General features: G+C 37.2%; 1 protein-coding gene and 1 pseudogene across 1 annotated transcript in view; both read right to left on the bottom strand.

Annotated features, from left to right (window-relative positions):
* LOC128561040 (uncharacterized) overlaps positions 1 to 8,687 on the bottom strand; it is a 46,032-nt pseudogene extending 37,345 nt beyond the window's left edge.
* PDZRN4 (PDZ domain containing ring finger 4) overlaps positions 1 to 15,816 on the bottom strand; it is a 376,475-nt gene that overhangs the window by 313,208 nt on the left and 47,451 nt on the right. The gene's annotated exons all lie outside the window — the stretch shown is intronic.

Below are 15,816 nucleotides of genomic sequence, written 5' to 3' on the forward strand. Positions count from 1 at the left end.
TTTTAAGCTAATGAGATGAGAATATACCTTATACTCTGAAATAGAGACAATACAAAATTCAAAAGGAAAAATTATGTAAAAGCAAATTTTATAAGTCAAATAGAATTATTTGTAATCCCACATAGGATACTATTGTATAAAGACCATATACAGTAGAACCTCTCTATTTGACCACTCCCTACACTGACCATCGCCTTACGGTGACCCAATTTTCACAGACCAGACATGTGCACCACACAGACGTGGCAGTGCAGTAGGCCCAGTTCCTTATGTTGACCACCTCCATCTGTTGACCAGTTTGTTACAGTCCCTGGCATAGTCAACTTAGAGAGGTTCTACATTTTCAATTCTTGATAATAATTTCAACCTGTAATAATGAACAAGAGTTCGACGTTTTAATAATCAATTTTACTATATTGTTTTTTAAGCAAGGCTGTCACTAAACATTAGGAATAATCCTTTCTCATTCAAAATATTACTTCTCCACTAACATATACTGAGCTTTTATACTGTTGTTATGGTCTATAAAAGGGGTCCTCAAACTACGGCCCACGGGCCACATGAGGGAGTGTGATTGTATTTGTTCCCATTTTGTTTTTTTACTTCAAAATAAGATATGTGCAGTGTGCATAGGAATGTGTTCATAGTTTTTTTTTTTTAAACTATAGTCCAGCCCTCCAATGGTCTGAGGGACAGTGAACTGGCCCCCTGTTTAAAAAGTTTGAGGACCCCTGATAATACAAATATTTTGAGACTCCTGACTCTCTGAACGAATTATGAAAAGAACAAATGAGTTTTTCACAAAATCTGCATCATTTTGTTTTACAATCGGATGCATCTTATTCTACCCTAGTAGAATAAAAAGTGTTAAGAAATAGTTATTATGAAAGTGAATACATTTAATATGAGATTAATCGATTACTTTGAAATGAATAATTCTTAAACTACAGTGAAGACAAGACAGAGACAAATGAAAAGATTTCAATTTTGTATGTCCACTGAAATCAAGCAGTACTTTTGAGAAGGCCACATATTCTAGACATGACTTTTTAAAAAAATAAATCTTTCGTTAGGGCAAATCATTTAAATGGCTTAGTTTTCTTTATTATTCAATTAGAAAATTAGATTTCCTCTAGCAACCCCTCCCAGCTGCAAAATGTATTAGTCCACATTTCTATAAATTGCTTCAATTATGTCCAGGTTATATACATTTACAACACACATGCATAAACAAATAATAATAACCCAAAAAATAAGCTGGATAATAGGTTAAATGAGCAAAAAGGCATTGTTACAATTATGAGCTCTTATGATTATTACAGTCTCGGGATGGGAAAATTATTATCCCTATTTTAGAGATGAGTAACTGACTCACCAATAGCTGTTCAATGGGCTGACCTAAAACTGAATTCAAACCCAGCCCTGACTCACTCTACTCTATGACTCAACAGAATGTAATCAATAAACCAGACAAAGGGAGGGAAATATTTCATCTTACATGGCATTTAATTCACTTTCTAAAAACTTTACATTAACATTTTTTGTGTGTGTGTATCAGAAAACTTACTATAGTTCAAAAGTTAGTGTTGACTTGATGTCTTTATAGAAAGTTTCACTTTTGGGACACCTCAAGAAATAACACAGTTTGATAAGGAGAACCACTGGTTAGTAGAAAAATTCAAAATAAAGCACAGAAGTCTTGAACTTTGGCACACTGTGAAGGAGGGACATACCAGCCTGACAATGTTTTTATGACTGTAATATTAAAGCTTTCAATTTGTTGAAATAAATTGAAAATGTATCTTTTATTTTTCAAAATGTCCATTTTGAATAGTTTGTTAAATTTAGATCAGAGGTGTTCTCTCTCCTTCTCTTGCAAAAAAATATTTTCACGAAACCAATCAGTCCTCTGTAATTTGTAATGCATCAGCAGTGGTGTAATGCAGGCTGTGGTAAGAAGGCTCTGCTGGAATCAATTATGCTGGGCTCCAAGAAGCTATCTCCTTCCTGTATGATCCATAACATCCGGCTTAAATAGTATCAACATTAATAAGCTCCTCTTAAGTTTCAATATAGCTTTGTCTGGGGAGAATTTGTTATTGTCAGTCAGCTGTCAGGTGCTTATAGTATGATTAATGAATCATATTTAGATGATTGACAGTGAGAGACTACTTTATAGAATGTGTTGATCAATTTTATAGTTGCCTTCCATTTTCACGGACATTCGCAATACTGTTCTTGCCTGCAGAACCCTTATAACCTCAACTGTGTTTGCTGTAGGCCACTAGTTACACAGAGATCTGGAGAAGATTTTATTCCTTTCCTTTCTGTGTTGCTCGAAGCTAAACCCAAATATTCTTGTTTGTTCTCCCAGCGAAAGGCAGCTGCTAAGCGAAGCAGACAATACATTTTGAGTGAAAAGTTAATGATTGAGGGTTACTACACAGAATTGTCCATGTTTCTACCCTTCAATGATTTGTTCTCACTATTCCTTTTGTGGTTCTATCTCACATTAAATCTGAACCTTTTTAAAATATACCAATCCCTTCAAATGAATGGTGCCCCATTAAAATAATATTAATATTGCTAAAAGGTGGAGACTTCATGTCTGACACCAAAATTCTTTCCACTGTGTTGGAAAAGAATGGTGCGTCAAAGTGATAATTGCAATGTCATTTCCTAAGAGGTTGCTCTCCTTAAGTTTCTGAAACTCTATTTATAATAAAGTTTAACAGACAAGTGTCTTCGAAGGAAAAATGTCAAAGTTTTACACAGCTAGAAATAAATAATGAGACCAAAATAGGGAGCCTAGAATTGCCAATTATTACTACTGTCGTTATTTTTACCTCTATCTTTTGGAACCTGTCTGGTTTAGTCAAGAAAACACCTGAGCGGGAAGCAGCCTGAGGTCATCCCTCTTCCTTTCCTTCTCTCGTGGCTTCCAGTGAATCCGGAGACATGTTAAAACACACATGGACATGTGTGGTAACAATGCAAAAGACTAAATTTTTGTGGGAAATCTGGTCTCATCTGGTAGTTGTTTTGGCTACTGGCAATTTGCTAAATTCCCCCAAGTCTCCTCTTCTGTAAAGGTGACACAACATTACTTGGACCCGAGGGTGTTTGGGGATATAAATAACGTATGTTAATGACCTTGTACAACATAAGAACTGAATTTTTAAAAATCCCTTTTTTGTATCCACCATAGATCGTAGCATTGTAGGTACCGATACATAACATTGACAAATAGCAACTTGCTGAATTTAATTTATAGAGTATTTCAGAATAGAGGTTTCCAGCTTCCCCTGGGCCACGTGGTAGCAGCTCTGGCAACAGCAGCCTCAGCAGCTGTGGCCAAGGGCCCCTTCGTGTAGGACTCTTCTTCTTTGATGAAACTGATTAACAGAGCCACACTGTTACCTATACCTTCTATTCCCTTTGCTGCAATCCAGTGTTTATCAGCAATGCACAACAGACATTCCTAATCTTTGATCTACTGGGAAATCCTCATTCTCTCTCCTGCTTTTTTTTCTTTTTCTGTTTCATGTCCTTACCTTTGCCCCTTTTTTTTTCTTCCTCCAAATATAGGTATGGTATCAAGATTTCCAGCAGCATGCCAATGCCATTTGGTGGTAATGGCTGTCAAGTGATGGATTCTGATCAAGTTCAGGAGAAACGATTAATTAGTAATGTCTGCCTCAGGCACCAGGATGGGAAAGAAATCAAGTGTGCCAGAAATTTGCCATTCTTATCTGATCATACTACAAGTATCTGAAAGTCATATGCAGTTCTCGCATTGTCCCTATCAGATGACAGCCAGAATCTGAATAGGTTTGTCTTGGAGAACCCAGAGATCACTAGAATGATTTTTAATTAGTAGCTTATATAGCACCTGAAGAATTTCATGAGCAAACAACATTTTGACGCACCAAAGTGGTTGGCTGATTGTCTTGACTTACGAGGGACAGATAGATAGAAAGACTAATAGAATTTGACAATATGTGAAAAAAAAATGGAAAGAGCATAAAGCTTTATGGCATTGTTTTAAATACTATTCTTCAACTACCAACTGATGTTTTATTATTAAAAGAGAACATTGCTTATAAATGGTATGCAATTTGGATACCTTGTCAAAAAAACATTTTACCCTTTTGAACAAAAGGGTTTTTTGTTCAAAAAATAAACAAACACTTCTGAACATGTATACAGCCTAAACTGATGAACCCATCAGCCTAAGATAAGAAATGCATTGATCTGGAGCGCTGAAATGTCCAGTGACCAGCTCCCGCCTCTTCTTCTAGACAGCCCTGGTCTTCATGTGTTCTTCTCCAGTTCATCAATGTCTAATAATCTTCACAGTCTCTGGGTTAGTATTTCCTAAATGCGGAATATGTGTGACAGTAAATAATTTTAGATAGCAAAAGGAAAAATATTGGAAAAATCTTCTGCTGAGATTGCTAAGGGGGCTGCTAAGATTACTCTTCTTTGCTGGGACCTGAGGCTTGCAGCCTTGGCTATGCCAGATCCACACACAGCAAGGTGATGGGGCCGCGCATGCTGTTAGGATGTCCTGGGTCTTGGGCCAGGCAGAGACTACAGGAGTTCCACACTGGCCACTGAACCATCTCCATTCCGGGGTTTTTATACCTTGAGCACAGGAGTATTAGCAGAGTAACTGGTAACCCAGGGAGAGTTAAAGGGGAGCTATACAATTTCATAGTCTTCTTAGAATAGCTTCTGGTGAGGTCACACCTGACCTAGGTCCAACACTGACCTGAGATCCAGCTTCCTGCTTCCCACTTGCTTCCTACTGCTCTGAGGAGTTATTGACTGTAATTAAAATGTAAATCGCAGTCCAGCTCATAATATCCAACTAGGTTGCGCATGTGAAATGGAATTCTCAGTTCCAGTTGGTATCAACACCAACAGGAAAAAACAGAAATTATCTTATTGATTTAAAAATCTCATTTTAATTGTGAACACTGGACCCAAGCAAATCCCTTTACTATGAACTGATAAAAAACGGGCTTGGCATTGCAGTATGTATTTTCAGCTTACTGTTTAATATCGATATTACAGCCATCATAATTTAATTTTGTATTATTTACTTCCATTTTATTTTTCAATTTAAAATACTTTCCTTGTATTTATTTTCATTGTTTCCTGATAGTTATGGCACATCATTCTGATGGTCACCTACTAACGGCATCCTTTCTAACACATTGGCTCAAGCTACAAAGGTGAGCCAATAAATAAACAGTACAAGTGATGTAAAGAAAAGCTGGAAGGACACTGGACTAGTCCAAGTCCCACAGATCGTCTCTCTAAATGATCTTATTAATGCCCATCACCCTTTCACACAGGTTCAGACCCTCTCCAGCCTCTGGTTGGGAAAGGCTGTCCTGGGTCCCCTAGATGCTCACTCATCCTTGGGCCAGTTAGCAGCTCTCTGTGCTAAGAACAATACAGAACTGACACCTTTTACTTAGAGAAGAAAACATCACTCCTAACAAAGTTCTTCAATGGCTAGTGTTTTTCTCAAATGTTCAATTTTGGGGTGCAACATATTTTAATCAAATCCATACATCTCAAGGCAGGATTTCAGATAGGTTCCTGCTGTGTAGCACAAAATAGTTTCTTAAAGTAAAACTCTGTCCATGACATATTATTCTTACAAATCAAATTAAGTAAAACTTAAAGGTATATTAAGTTATATGTAATGATTGGTTATATAAGTTAAGATGTATTCCTAAACTTATAGGGTGGATAACTGAGTACATGCTTTGTCTTTATTTATCAACCATACATGTAAAATATACATCCTTTAACATACACGATCAACTTTAAAAACAAGCCAGAAAGGCTGGGCATGGTGGCTCATGCCTGTAATCTTAGCACTCTGGGAGGCCGAGGCAGGTGGGTTGCCTGAGCTCAGAAGTACGAGACCAGCCTGAGTGAGAGGGAGACCCCATCTCTAAAAACTGCCAGGTGTTGTCAGGAATTGTGGTAGGCACCTGTAGACCCAGCTACTTGGGAGGCTGGTGCAAGAGGATCACTTAAGCCCAAGAGTTTGAGATTGCTGTGAGCTATGACATGATGCCACAGCACTCTACAAAGGGCAACGAAGTGAGACTCTGCCCCCTATCAAAAGCCAGAATTTCTTTATAAATATATCTGTAGATCTGTAAATTAAAATATTCCTAACACATTTTATATTCATTTTAAAGGAATTTTTTATATTACATTGTAGAGCAAAAAGATTTTTTAACAAGTAAAATTGGACGACATTTTACTGTGCTATATCTATGTATTTACCAATACATTTATAAGATAGGAATTAAAATTTACAATAAGTTCTTCTCTTTAATAACTGCAATTTTTTTTAAGAGCTTAAAATTCAGTTCAGCTGGTGGTTTGTGTTTCAGAAAAAGAAAACAAATAAAGGAGGCATACAACTAAATCATTCCTTTTGTTAAGAAGCCCATTTTCAAAACTCTCACACAAGAGAGGCAGGGTAATTCTTTGTCTTTTGGTACATTTTCTCAGGTTCAGAGCAATATTATATTGCCCTCTAATGGATTTTTTGAACCACTACAAACCACTATGTAGAGAATAAGAAACTAGGAAAAAGAACATATTTCTATGGCAATGGCAAATTTCCAAGAACTATACTAACATACAGTTAGTTTTAATTACCAACCTTTGTTGGTATGATACTTCATGAATGATGATGTTAAAACCAATTAATGCAGTCATCTTGTAAATTGTATACACCCGGGTTGAAGCTTACTTTCACAAGGCCATAGTCACTTGATCTTCTCTGCAAGCAGTTAGATAACATTATTAGTTCTACCAATAAAATTCTTCATTATTTTAGCAACCTTAAAAGAATGATTTTACCAACAGTCTTGAGTTTTTATGCAGCAGCAAATGATACAATTTAGTTTTTTCTCTTTCCTCAAATTAGGATATTTAGAAGTATGCACATATTGTGAACTATACTTACATATTTTTCAAATAGTGCTGAGAATTAAAAGGACTGGAATGCTAGCTCAAAGGTGTGAGCTTTATGTGGTCAGTCAGTTAGTTTTCTTGGCCACAATTTGGTTTACAATCAAGGGTCATCCTCAATCACAGATGTAACGGCATGTTGATTGAAAGATGTATATGGTTGTAAATAAAGGCAAGACTTGCTCAGTTATCAACCATATATATGTTCTGTTAGAAAATAGAATGTATTACTGTTGACCCTGCTGTGTAATACAAAAGCCAAAATAAAAGATGAAAACCAATCTTCATAAAAACATGATCCAAAAAATTCTCCAAAAGAAGGAGCTATCTGAAAGATCTCACTTTTAAAACGTGAATTTGATTGCTTTCTGCATTTTTGATACAAAATGCATTTGATTCTTTTTCATTAACCAAATATTCAGTCAATTCCAAAGATATTCCCTACAAATAGGTTCACCAGCAGTAATGTAAAAGAAAAGAGAAAATGACCTCATACTATTCTAAGCTTTTCTTTCAAGGTCAGTTTTCTCTGAACCTTATCAGAAATATAGATGAAAATGACACACATAACTGACATTTCGATTTCTGTAGATTTACTTGCAAAATAAATAGACTTTATAATCCTAGTAGGTGAAATGGTTACTGATAAAGATATTAAAAGAGAGAGCTAAAACTAAGCAGATTAGCTTGAAAAAGTAAAGTCACTGGCAAAATAAGCACAGAATATAAAGCAAGCAGTCTGGCCAATATACTCAGTCTCTAGGTTTTATTTTTATTTTAAAGTTTTTAGACTTGTTTCTGTTTTATCTTGAAGTCTCTGACCCCATGTATTATTAGAATCTGCAACAAAGATCACCCGAGAACCAGCAATCTGGCCCAGGTTTAACTTCCTGGTTTAATTCTACCATCAAGAGAAGATTGAACCTTCGGTATAATTTTACCCAACACAAGAAGTAATTTTCAAGTGCCATTATTTCTTGATATGCTTGTCTTGTTAAAATGCTGCATGACCATCTTCAGGGTCTGTTTTAAAAAGGCTACGCCATGGACACCTTGTGTGAGCAAGCATAAAAGCCAGTCCCTCCCTCCCTGTGTCTTCTTACTATGAAAGCAGCTTCTTGCTTTGCTGCGTCTGCTTCTGACTGTGAGTGTGTCTCTGACTCTTCCTTTATTTTCTCCCGTCTCTTTCCACTCTGTCTTTTCTCCTCAATATAAACATAAAAATGTTTAGTGCTATTTTTTCTTATAAAATTATGCACTGCAGAACTATATTTAAATGCTTATAACATACAGATGAACATAAAAATCAGCCAGTGATAACCATTATTATGTATTTTGGTGGGCTCCCATCCTGTCTTGTTTATGTGTATAATTAAATGTGAGTTAATTTCTAACTGTATGCAATTGGTTCTGAAATTGATCCTTCCACTTGGAGTAGAGTGTGTTGACTTCGGTGCTCCCTCTCTAGGCCACCTACTAATCATGTCTTTACCAACATGAAAGCCAGAAAACAAACCAAAGTATGCATTCTCCATCATCATCATCGCCACTGACAACATTAATCGGACAGTAGTAGCACCATCACTCCCTTTTCTCCTCATGGTGCTTTCTCGATCATGGTGTCCATCCCTACCTGACACTTTGTAAACCTCTTGGTATTCTTGTTTACCATTCATCTCTCCCACTAGAATCAAAGCTCAATAAGAGCTAGACTAGCATCTGAGTGAATAGTATGCACTCAATAAATAGGTGTGTAATAAATGAATTAAATGTAATTTCATATTTTTGGTACTCAGTTGTTTTTTTTTTTTTTTCAGTTTCTGGAGCTGGGTTTGAACCCACCACCTCCACCTCTGGGGCCGGTGCCCTACTCCTTTGAGCCACAGGCGCTGGCGTTGGTACTCAGTTTTAGTCTTCTATTTTCATCATGTATTTTATGGCTTAAAAGTGATATTTATGATAGAATACCTGCTTTTGTTTCTGCCTTTGGTTATGATTTTTTTATAGGGAAAAGTTTTCTTCTATCTATTCTATACAAATATGCCATGTCTTACCAATGATTCTTATTCTGAGATACGTATAAAATGAGACAGTTAATTTTTAGTATTTGCCTCTCTCTCCGCCCCTCCCTATTTACCAGAATAAAAACATTGAGACTATAGATATTATTAGTTGAAAAGGCTAAAAGATAAACAAGATGGAAATGCTTTCTATTTCACAAAGAATAGAAAGACAGCATTTGTAATTTACAACACAATTAAAACAATCTGAGCTTTAGAACATACTAACCATCAAGTAAGATCTTTACCAGCTTCACATGACTAAGACAAATAATTGTAGTGATTCTCAAAAGTTATCACATAGGGAGTAGTTCATGGTGTTTGAATCAGTCCCTAACACCTGCCATGTGATCCTGCCCGAATCACTCAAGTTCTGTTACTGTATTTTCATTGGTAAAAATGATAATAATACTACCTGTTCCATGGTTTACTGAATGGATTTAATGACATTCTGCATCTAAAGCATTAACACAGGTACATAAGCACTGAATAAATGTTATCTTCTAATATTACTGTGAAATCTGTAAACTTAAGCAATTTCTAAGATACTTGCAGTTTCTCCACCAGCTGCCAGAAAGGCAAATAAAATAAGTGAAGAAATAAAAGGGGAAAATAAATCACAATGTATTTCCACTTGAGACTACTCCATCCAACTACAGCAATTTTGAAATCAGTTCAAAATAAACACAATTTAAATATCATCCAAAGACCCAATCTCTTGGTGAATCACTTACTGAATTCTATGACACCATACTTGTTTTAATCTTTCCTCACTGGCCATGATGTTTTTGTTTCCAAAGGCCTTTTCTCTCATTCTTCTGGGATGCTACATATTAAATTTCCCAAAGACTCTTTTCCTCCCTTTAAGGTCTATTCCAGAGACATCACATCCACGCTGAAGGTGTCAGTTAGCTCCCTTGTGCGGCTGACTCACACATTACTGTGGTCTGTGTCCCCTCAAATTCATGTGTTTAATCCTAATCACTAAGGTGATGGTATTAGAAGGTGGGACTTACGGGAGGCGATTAGGCCATGAGGGCTTGTTAGTGTTCTTATAAGAGAGGCTCTTCAGCTCCCCTGTCCCTCCCACCTTATAAGCACACAGTAAGAAGTCAGCGTCTGCAGCCTGGAAGAGGCCCCTGACCAGAACCCAACTGGGCTGACACCCTGACCTTGGACCTCCCAGCCTCAGGACTGTGAGTAATCAATACCTGTTGTTTTCAGATACCCAGTTTATAGTATTTATAGTCCAGTAAAACACTAAGACACACACTCTTCTTGCTAGCCAGCGGTTCTCAACCTGAGGGTCACGACCCACAGGAACTGTATTAAAGGCTTGCAGCATTAGGAAGGTTGAGAACCATGACAGCTCCAGACTTTCATATCCAACTGTCCATTTAATTATCTTCTTTTGTGTCTCAAGGCCTTTGTGACTCAACTGGTCCATGCAATTTTTTATGTTTTTACCAAATATGTTATATGCCTATTTCAGGGAAGGAAATAAACATTCACCCAGTTGAATAAGCTACAATTCATGTCTAATTCTTTACTTCCCTTCTCCCGGTTATACACATATATATCATCATATTCCATTGCTTTGGCCTTCTAAACATTACTTGTATCTATTCACTTCCCTCCACCACCTTCAATCAACCGAGCCTACCATGATTTCTCACCTGGACTGTGCCTCTTGACTGGTTTACTTATACCGCTTCCTCTTAGGACCCCAACCAACCTATTCTACAAATTGCAGCCCAAAGGATGATTTTCAAATGTAGATCTAAACACACACCTTAAAACCACTCAATGACTTCTCTTGGCTCCTAGGATAAACAAAACTACTTAATATGGCCAAAAGAGCCCTATGAAATTCAGTTATTCTTTGCCTTACCCCACGAAGGTAGGAAAGAGAATATAAGCATGTTGGTCTTCATAACATGTTTTAGGCCCTGCAAAAAATATTTCTTGAATATTCAAATCAATGAAGACAAAATCTCAGAGTATAAGAAGTACTCAAATATTCTCTTTTTGCCACACCTCTTAAAATGTATTAAATGAAGAAGGAATCTTTATTATTTTCCTTCATATCATACATCATCATCAAGGGCATGAAAGTTCTCCTGTACTAATTTGTTTTCTCCAAAAAAAATCCTTTGACATATTTTATACACTCTTTATAAGTCACCTCAACACAGGATATTTTTTCTAATTGGCAACAAAATACTTCCTCGTGCAGTTTGTTTACTGTGCTAACAATGCAATTGTACTTTTTGTAGTATATCCCATTTCAAGGCACCTCATTGCATGTGTATCTGCACATTCAGGCATTAAGTCTTATGAAATAATTATCCCTTTTTGGAACCGATTCTGTGTGTATGCGCCCATGCATGCACACACATAAATATACACACATGTATAACAGGGCTATTTTTGTTTGGTAGTAACCAAAAGATCTTTACTTCAAAGTGATTTAAAACAAATACTGGGAAGTCAGAAATGCCCACTGAATCTGCTTAAGCACAATCCATACATAATTCATATAATTACCAAGACATCTTAATGCTTTCTGGTTATTATCAAGTGTTTACTATATATTCAAGTTATGGTTACTGATGACTTTACGTAAATTTCTCTGAGGATGGTTACTTTGTCCAAGTAAATTATCTGTGTTTTAGCTTGTTTTTAGAATGCTATTTAACGATGCAATTATTTACAAAAATGTAACTTTCAATATATATTTTTAAAATGTATTTACTTCTAAGAATGTTGGCAGACTGCTTTCCAGATGTGTGCATTTTTGGTTAATTGTTCTGTATGAAATATGTTAGAGCTCACAGTAAATGTCAAAAACTGCATACTACGATCATTAACATCAATGACCTGAGCTCTTTTTTTGACAGTCTACCACGATGATTAATTACTGCCATTGTAAACTCACAATTTCACACTAGCTTTCCTGAGCAGGAGGATAGCATCTCAGCTTTTACCGTCAATTACACACTAACTTACTGGATTTAGTCATTAAATGCTAAGTAAACTTTTTCTTTTCAAGCAATTACCATTGTTACTTTTCTTGTCATTTGCAGTAAGTCTCTGTTTTCAGCATGTCATATATAATTCATTACAAAAAAACCTATGGAGCACATGTATTGTGAGGAAATCTAACTTAGACAAAATATTTCTGATCCCATTACAAAGGGCCATGATAAAACACATAAAAAAGGTTCTTAAGTTTCATCCAGTGCTTCGGGTTTTGTTCTATTTGATTCTAAAAGTACTGAGCAAAACACCATCTGCAGCCTGGCCATGATTTTCACAAACTATTGTTTCCTGAGGCAACATAAACAGACGAATAATAAAAAAGTGCAGTCTCTAACCTTCTAGGAAACATCACTTTAAATACCACAGCAAGGTGGTGAAGTCAACCTACAACAAAGAGCGTCCCTTTCAATTCACTCTGCCTGATCCACAGATGTCATTTCCTGTTTCACCCTGACCGCCTAAAGCAACAGTCCAACAACTTGTGTAGACCCTCGTGACACAGGGGCTAGGCCAGTGCTGCTTCATAGCTGCAATGCCTGAGACTCCGTAAAAATCCTAATCATCTCCATTTAAACTGGAATCTTCATTTGAGCCTAGATCTTTTAAAATCAATTTCCAAATTACTGGTATTCTAGTTGACTACCCTGAAAACAAATGCTATTTTGTTTTCTTTCTACAAATATTTTTGAAATACGTGTATTTTTTTTAAGTATGGGGGATAAAATTTTGTTATGTCAATTTACTTCCTGTCTTCTATCCAAGCCTACCACATGCCGAGAAACCTATAATAATCCTATGTTAAAGGTTTTCCAAGCTAGTCGTAAGCAAAGCCAAGTCCAAGTGTGGGAAGAGAAAAATGCCATGCTCAGTGCACCCTACTACATAGGAAGAACATTTGCTTATCACACAAACTATTTGAAAGAAACTCCCAAATTAAATCAACGATCAATCAACTCATTTGGGGTGACTTCCATTGTCACTGAAATCTTCTGGGATGTGTAAAAATCAGCTTGTTAAAAACACATATTCTGAGCCTACACTTCCAAGGACCGTGATTAAGTGGCCTGGTCAGGCCCTGAGACTCTGCCAGCCTGCGCACCACAATTAGAAGATAAAGCAATAGGCAAGGTAATTAGCATCTTTCTCTCTAGAGCTCTCTGCTTCTCAACCCAATGTGATACATTGTCCTCTGTACTCCTAAACCATTATTACTTCTAGTCCCCCTTAAGCCATAATTATTTTGGTATTCATCCTTTTACTAAATATTAAATTCTTTGAGGGTATTCCCCACGGCACCTAGAACAGAACACTGGATGTATTATATTTCAATACATTTGCTGAATTAAAAATAAATAGGAAGGAATAGATGAATGACATAGTAGTTCCCAAAGGCCTGAAGACAAAGTGAAGCAAAATATCCTCTCTGAAGACTCAATATAGAATTCCGTACTTATCTTTCAGAGTAAATGGGGGAAGTGTTCATACAGAGCAGTGTTCCTAGCCTTCTAAGCAATTTAAAGATCATTTTCCTCACTATATTTCACATTAGGTGGCATCCGAGCACCCATTAGAGGTTCTCAGGCATTAAGAATAACTGAATTGAAGTTAAATTTGCTGCTTTATACCCTCCACTGTGTAGGAAGGCTTGGAGGATGCAGAAAGTAAGAATAGGGTGCCCCAGTGAATTTGGTTCTGACTCCAGGCCCTGCAGCTACTCTCATCCAAGTGCCTGGATCCTGTTGCCTCATTTACCCCTCCAACCAACCACAGCTAAGTCAAGTGAAAGCCTTAGATACAGTCACAAAATGTCACCAGGCAAGAAGCCCCAAACATTTTGCAAAAATTCCTATGCAAATGAAAGAACCCAACAGTGCAAAGAATAATTTCATAAAGAATTTTCCCTTAAGAGGAGCGGACTTAGATCAGCATCCACCCATATCTATGCACACAGCATAATTTATTGCCCCAAAATTTAACTGTTACGTAATCATAGCTTTTTAATATGGAGTAAATTTTGAAATATAGTAAAATTGTTTGATTCCTTTAAAACTTGAACATGTATACTGAAATAACTAAAACAATAACATTACTGACAAAAGTTATTTTTAAAAACATCTCTCCAGACAGAGCTTACATTACGTATTGAAATGATGCAGGCAAATGATACTGAAGCAAATTTTTAAAAAGACATTCTATTAGTCAGAAAAATCTCTTTGCAGGTATGACAAGTCTTCTGGTTACCCCAAGCCCCTCACTCTGCGTGCTCTTCATTACCATCTTAAAAAATCTCAGCTATCTCTTATGTCCCTAGGGAATAATTCCATATTCATCCACATCGCAAAAAATGTCCCGGACAATTCCCCCCAAACTAGCCCTCGAGCTCACCTCTGCCATCCTGTTTGACTTAGCCACTACTAATGTCAAGGCCACCCATTCTTCTCTTCTTCTGCAGGGCAGATGGTGGCCTAGCAGTGGGTTCCTTCTAGTTTGCACCCCACTTATGAGTTCTTGGCCTTGAGCTGCATGAGGACCCAGTTTAAATACCATTTCCTCTGTAAAGACTCACTGCCCCACCCCAGGGAGTGAAGGGCTCAACTACAACTTGAACTTTACCTTAGAAATGAAACAATGCAACCTAAATATTTGTACTCTCATATTCATCTAAAATTTTAAAAAAAGAGAGACTCACGGCCACCATAAGAAGAGTTACTGTTTAATCCAATATATTGTCATAGGGTTGGGTTTTTTTTTTTCCACTTTTTATTATGGAAAATATTTCAAACATTTGAAAAAGTAGAGAGTAGTGTAATGAACCCCTATATACTCATTACTCAGATTCAATGTGCTGGGAGAATAGGAACCAAAGACCCCGCTCTTGGAAATGGAAAGCACCCCCAGAAAAAGAGGAAAACTAAAAAGTAAGCTGAGTGAGTCAGAACAAAGAAAAGTCAGCTAATTTACATTTAAGCTAGCCATCGCTAGCAAGCTTCTTGCCTTTTCTGAAATTCTGGCCTGTTGGGGATATAGCTTACAAACATCCCTGCTGGGTTTGTGAGCACTCTGGGGAGAATAATGGTCACAGAAGAGGCTATGACAATATCCCAGTAAAGGATACATCTTCTAGGGCGTTTCCTGACCATTAAACAAGCAGAGCAGACACCCACTGTGGAGATTTAAATTTGCCTAGGGCAGAGACCAAGGGAGTAGAACCCCGAGATGTGGGCAGAAGAGCTTATATCCCTTATTGCAGAGGAAGATCCTCTGTGGTGGTAATGGGAGGAAAATGCCTCCCTCCCACTGATCCCTCAGAGGAAAATAATGCTGGTGGTGCTTTACTCCACAGAGAACTAGTGGAGTTTAACATCTCCCTAGAAATCTGTGCCTGTGACCTCAAGCAGGAGGCTCTTTCAATACAAGGCTCAGATTTCAGATTTCTGAAGGCCACCCTTAAGGTTATTAATAATAACAATAAGAGCTGAGATGATCAATCAGAGAAACTCCTGGCATCTTTGTTCCCTCCCTCATCTTATCCTCTGGGCAAATAAACTTCAATAAAATCAGAGTGGAGCAAACACTCTGGGCCATTGCCGGATTCCCACGATGGGCAATGGACCCCTGAGCTCTGCCAGTTTCCACAGTTCTTAGCGGACCCTGCTCGTGGGGTGGGACCCCGACACAATGATTATGAACACATTGTTTCATG

The sequence above is a fragment of the Nycticebus coucang genome, chromosome 12 (assembly GCF_027406575.1).
Source record: "Nycticebus coucang isolate mNycCou1 chromosome 12, mNycCou1.pri, whole genome shotgun sequence".
NCBI classification, from domain to species: domain Eukaryota; kingdom Metazoa; phylum Chordata; class Mammalia; order Primates; family Lorisidae; genus Nycticebus; species Nycticebus coucang.